Genomic DNA, 6,900 nt, shown 5'->3' on the forward strand with positions numbered 1-6,900 from the left:
CCCAAGTAGCTGGGACTACAGGCATGCGCCACCATGCCCGGCTAATTTTTTCTGTATATTTTTAGTTGTCCAGCTAATTTCTTTCTATTTTTAGTAGAGATGGGGGTCTCACTCTTGCTCAGGCTGGTCTTGAACTCCTGACCTTGAGCGATCCTCCCGCATCAGCTTCCCAGAGTGCTAGGATTACAGGTGTGAGCCACCACGCCCGGCCCATCTTTTTACATTCCACATAAAAGTGGGATCATCTGGCATTTGTCTTTCTATGTCTGGCTTAATTCACTTAACATAATGTACTCCAGGTTCATCCATGTTGTCAGAAATGACAGGATTTCCTCCTCCTTCTTCTTTTTTCTTTTCACTGTGTTGTCTAGGCTGGATTTGAACTCCTGGGCTCACGGGATCCACCTGCCTCAGACTCCCGAGTAGCTAGGACTGCAGGTACTCACCACACCTGGCCCTTCTTTTTTGAAGTTGAATAGTATTCCATTGTGCATTTAACATATTACCTGCCATGAGAGTTGTATGTAACTCATTCTAGTTTTGACCCTAGGGCCACATGAAGCATATATAAAATCTTGTTGACGTTCTTATTGTTACAATTACTATTGACAATTTAATTCTAAAAACATGGATTAAATGAATAGAAGTCAATAAATTTCATTTTTCTATTTATATTTACCTTTAAATTACACTCCAAGTTTTTATTCTATTTTCGTAATAAAACACTGTGGCCCCAAGGAAAAGATTCTGATTTTTTTGTGTGGCAGTAAATGTGATATACCACATTTTCTTTATCTATTCATTGCCACATGGGTTTAAACATTTAAGCACCTTCCTCATCCAATCCTGTCCCCACTCCAGATAGGGTCATATTGTGTGCTCAAGGCTGTGGTGTCCAATTTCTTTTTACTTCTGCCACCTTCTCTTTCCTTTGTTTGTAAGCTCACGTATGCATTAATTTTTTTTTTTTTTTTTTTGCTGCATTTTACCCAGGATTTCTAAGTGTTTGTAATGGAGGAATTTTCATGTTATCTAGTCTGCCTATATTAGTTAAGAATTGATTGTGTTCAGTTCAATTAACAGCAACCTGGCTATAGCGACTTACCCAAATAGGAATTTGTTTTCTCACCTAGTAAGATGTTCAGAGGTAGGCCATTTTCTGTGTTTTATTTTTGCTATTCTTATCATGTAGCTTTCATCTTAATGTCTCAAGATGGCTCCTATACTTCTAGGCATCACATATGTTTTCAAGGCAAAAAAAGATGAAAGGTGAAGGCAAAGGTGCATGCCAACTGATTCTGCTTTGCCTTTTTTAAATCAAGAAAATAGTTTTTCATAAGCTCCACCTAGTAAACTTTTAATTACATCCCATTAGCTAGAACTGGGTCATTTAGTTCCCAATAAATGCAATGGAGTCTGGTAAATGCAATATGCTCTGTTAAAAAATAGCTCTGTTAAAAAATAACAGTATATTGTCATTTTGAACAAAATGGGGCTTCTGTTAGCAAGGAAGAAAGAGAGAATAGTTATAGGGTAAGCAACTGTCAATATCTGCCATGCTGCTATAGGGCAAGAACTGAAAGTTTCCCATGTTCACGGAAACTTCCTTTCAGTTCTTAGATTGATAAACAGGGCCAGCTACATAATTTGCAGGGACCAGTGCAAAATGAAAGTATGGAGCTTCTTGTTCAACAGCTAAAGAAAAGTACTGTTAAAAGGTGCAAAAATAAAAAAATTTTTCCTTTATTCTGTGATCTCTTGACTTGCCATAGTATTTTTTATTTGCTATTTAATGTCATCCTAAACAAAGGAAAAATTATAATTTAAATTATTAGCATTAATTTTATCATATATCTTCATATTACACAATGTCAGTTTTAAAATTCATAGAGTTTCAGTTTGGGATGATGGAAAATTCTGAAGATAAATGGTGGTGATGTTTGCACAACAATGTAAATGTACTTAATGCCACTGAATTGTACACTCAAAAGGTTAAAATGATAAATTTTGTGAGATGTATATTTTACCACAATAAAAAGGGAAATAAAGCAATTTCAAAAAAATTTTAAATAGAGCATTTAACATGTATACACAATCATTGAAATTACACAATTTGTATTTCATAGTACATCCATGCATATATATTTTGTTCTTATCAAAACAGTGGAAATGGTGCACAAAACTAAATTTTTAAAAATTTCATTTCTTGATATGTGCACATTCTACCAAATACTCTCTACCTTTGGCTTACTAATGGGCAAAGAAGGAGAAACTGGGTTGTCCTTTCTTTCTGTCAGTGTAAGTGGTTGGCAGCTTTCATAAAACACTTACTTTGTACTCTCGATTGTCCATGGGGATTCTTTACTTAGGGGCGTATTGTAAACACTGTATGTGAATGGAGCCTCAAGGACTGGCAGTGGACGTGTACCTCTAAGTGCTAGTGTAGAAAGATCTCCAAGAGGATCACTTGAGGCTAGGAGTTCGAGATCAGCCTGGGCAATAGTGAGAACCTGTCTCTACCAAAAAAAAAAAAAAAAATTAGCTGGATGTGGTAGCATGTGCCTCTAGTCCCTAGCTACTCTGGAGGCTGAGGCAGGAGGATTGCTTGAGTCCAGGAGTCTGAGGTTGCAGTGAGCTATGATGATGCCACTGCACTCTAGCCTGGGCAACAGAGCCAGACCATGTCTCAAGAAAAAAAAAAATAAATAACGATCTCCAAGATACTATATTCATGAAATGCAAGGTGCATAACAGTGTGTGGTGGGTCATGAAAAAGAAATGAGTGTGAGTACATATATGAGTACATTGTACATACATAACTTTTAAAATAAAAATAATTTTAAGGAACTATAAATAGTAGTTGCCTCTGGGGAGCAGGTATGGGAGGTGAGAAGTGGGAAGGGTAGGAAACTTTCACTGTTCATTTTTCATCTTTCTATACTGTTTGGATTTTCTATACTGCTTGTGTGTATGTACATATATATGTATATATGTGTATACATGCACAAGTATATAACATTTACATTGCTATAAATGTTTTGTAACATTATTTTTGGATTTTAGAGTAACAACTTTGTTGATTTAATAAACATGATACACACTCATTAAAAATATTCAAACAGCATAGAAATGGACAAAGAAGAAAGCAACCAGCAATCCAAGTACCACTACCCAGAAATAGCCAGTGAGGTCTCTTTATGTATATAAATAACAGATGGAGATTGAGTGAGAGAGAGACACACTCACACACACATACACACACACAGAGAAAACAGAGAAAGAGAAAAAGAAAGTTATAAAAGATATTAAATTTTTTTGAATTTAACAGAAACAAAAAACTAGGTGAAAAATGAATAGTTAAACCTCATATTATTTCTTTCCCACAGTAGTGTTAGATCCTAAAAAACCTGTCTTTGAGTCATTTTGTGTGAGGTTTTTTTTTTCCTTTTTCTAAATTACCTGTTTCAATCTTAGACATCATATATTAACTTACTATGTTAAAGAGGAGGTAATGGAAACTCATAATTTTTTGCCTTTCCTTTGTCTCCCTACCAACTTATATTACTTTAATTATTTTTACTTTTAGCAAAGAGTTAAACAGAGAGTCAGCAGTAATGCCTAGTGTTACTGGAGGATGTAGGAAAACAAGCATTCTCAAACATTGTTTGAGGATGCACACATTGATAAAGACATTAGAAGGGTATTCTGACATATTTATCAAAATTTAAAATATATTGGCTCTTTGACCCAGCAATTCTACTTGTAGGAATCTATCCAAAGACATGTTTGTACAAAGATAATTTTACAAACTTTTTTTTACAGAATTGTTTTTAATACCAAAAGTTGGAAATGAATGTTAATCAGTAAGAAAGTGGTTTTATGACTTATAGTGCATTCAAAATGTGAAATACTATGCAATTGTTAAAAGAATTATGGAGACAAATACATACTAAAATGGAAAAATCTCTAAATTTATTATTAAGAGAAAAAGGAAAGTCATATAACATACCTATAATGTAATTCCATTTATTATTAAAGAATATAAATATATATTCATTCATGTACATTGATATACATAGAGAAAACTAGGGATTGGGAAGATAAAGAGGAACTTTCACATTTAATCCTGTATACTTAAAATCTACTTTAGTGTTTTACACCAGGAATGTATACATTGTATAAAAGATTGAGTGCAAACAAGGAAAAAAGAAACAAATTCCAGTCTCTTCTCCCCCAAAATTTAATATGTGAGATAAGGAATCTAATTTTATCTAATATTTCATGTAACAGGATTGATAGAATGGTTAAATATTCCTTAAAGTTCAAATGAAAAACAAAACAACACAAACAATCTAGTCTTTGACACAATCCACATGGCTTGCATAGCAAGCCAAATCTTTTCCTCACCTCAGAATGACATAATTTCTTTCCTATTATGCTTAAGATGCTGGAATAATTTATTTCACTACCCCCTCTGATCCTAAATAAAAGTTCTATGCTATTGGCTATGCTATTCTCTTTCGAAGAGTTTCTAAAAATATTTTGTCCTTTATGACCATGTTTTTGCTGGAAGGTTGAATACTTACTCCACTTTAAAGTAAAGCTTGATTATAATTTTATACTTTAGTTAGTGATAGGACGTTGTGACTTGGGATGAAGACTAAAAGGAAGAATAAAATATTTAATAACAGGTTGGCCCACATCGTTGTAATTTAGGTTAACATGACTCATACTAGCTATAAGCTTCCTGTACTGAAAGGTACATAACAGTTATTTACTGATGCTTTGAGATCCAGGAATAGGGAGACAATGTCATCAAATGATGTGGTATGAGGTTAAACTCTTAAGTTCCCAAGGAAAATTTGAAAAGGACCCACTTATCAGTTCCTTACCAATCTGATCAACTAGTAAGCATATAATATGAGCAACCCCCGTACTAAGTTCCATGGAGATACCAATATAAGATAATAGTCCCTTCTGTCAATGGACAAGCATACATCAGACATTATGGAAAGTCAAATCTAAGAGAGTCTAGCTTGGAAGACATTCAGGTGGTTGTGGTGGAGTTAAAGATACCCACGAGTCTTTCTAAGAAGCACAGAACATGATTCCTGTGCTCAGAGGGCACATAGTTTTATTGACATGCAAAGAGAACCTGCACTGTGAGACTGTGTATTGCCAAGTATTAACAGAACAGTTGAGTGCTATAGTAAATGACAGAAAGGACACATAATTTGGGTGGAGTAGTCAAATAAGCTTCACAGCAATGATGCATGAGACATCTAATAATGTCTAGAAGGCAATTGAAAACATGTAATTAAAGCTTGGAAGAGAACCCTGGGTTAAAGATACAGACTTTGTAGTCATTTGCATAGGTGTGATAAATATGATCTCCAACAGGAGATACATAGAATGAGAAAGTAAGGAAGATTTAAACCTGAAGGAAATAGACACTGAAAATAGATCAGACAGATTAAAAAAATAGAACATCTAGAAATTTAAAACACAGCCATTAAAGTAAAAAATCTTCAAAAAAAAAAAAAAAGGGTCAGGTGCTGTGGCTAACACCTATAATCCTAGCACTCTGGGAGGCCGAGGTGGGAGGATTGCTTGAGGTCAGGAGTTCGAGACCAGCCTGAACTAAAGTGAGACCCCATCTCTATAAAAAAAATAAAAAAATAAATAAAACCTTAATAGACTAATTAATAGATACAGATGAAGAGAGATTAATAAATGAGAGATAATTCTGAGGAAATTATATGGAAGGCAGCACGGAGAAATAGGGAATGAGAAATATGGATTGAGAAAAATGAGGATAGAATGAGAAAATTCAATACATTATTTAATAAGATTTCCAGAAAGGATAAGAAAGAAGGGAGAGAGAAAAATTTGACGAGATAATGGCTGGTAATTTCCCAAAACTGATGCAAGACTATCTCAAGTCAAGAATCAGGAGTCTCAAGCAGAAGAAATAAAAAGAAGTATACCCCAGACACATTGTAGTGAAATTGTAGTATTACAACAACGAAGATAAACTCTAGAAAGGAATCACATATAAATGATAGATTACCTACAAAGAAATAACTATTAGATCAGCAATAGAGCGGCAACAGATTTCTCAAGAACAATAATACAGGCTGGAAGAAGTTAATAAAATAGTATCTTCATGGAGCCAAGGAAAACTCAAAAAACTTACAAACTTAGAATTTGATACCCAACTAAACTATTACTTAAGAGTGCCAAATTATGGCACTTTTCAGACAAAGACTAAGAAAATTTACCTCTCACAGACTGACATTGAAAGACTAAAATATTCAAATCAATACCATATATTGCTTAAAGATGTATTCTATATATTATACGTGTATTCATATATATTATATACTCATGATACATATGCAGTACATGAAATAATAAAAGTATAAAAACAAGCATGGAAATGATAAATGCCTGATTCAAAATAGTGATTATTTGTGGGAGAAAGGAAGAGAATGGAATTAGAGCTTCATTTTTAATCTGTGGAAGTTTATTATTATTTTTTATATTTTTTTGTCAGCTTGAAATATATTTAAAAAGGGAGGAGAAAGTTTTAAAAAATAATGATGTACGATATCAAATACCACACAAGCAAATAAGAACAGGAAATTCCACAGATTTGGACACTCAAAGGCCACTGAAAATATTCCGGAGAACTCTTTTCCCAGAAAAGGGAGAATGGAAACGCATCCTTTCCAATCTGCCTGCCTTTGCCCATATCATTTCTCCTTCTCTCATATTACAATGAAAGAGATGTCCTTCTGCCCAACAAATAACAGTCCTTTCCCTGTGTGTTATGGATCCTCCTCTCCCACCTTCTCAGTATCCATAAGTTTATCCCTTTTCTTTCTCATATTTTCATTT

This window comes from Propithecus coquereli, unplaced genomic scaffold (assembly GCF_000956105.1).
Source record: "Propithecus coquereli isolate 6110/MARCELLA unplaced genomic scaffold, Pcoq_1.0 Scaffold7, whole genome shotgun sequence".
NCBI classification, from domain to species: domain Eukaryota; kingdom Metazoa; phylum Chordata; class Mammalia; order Primates; family Indriidae; genus Propithecus; species Propithecus coquereli.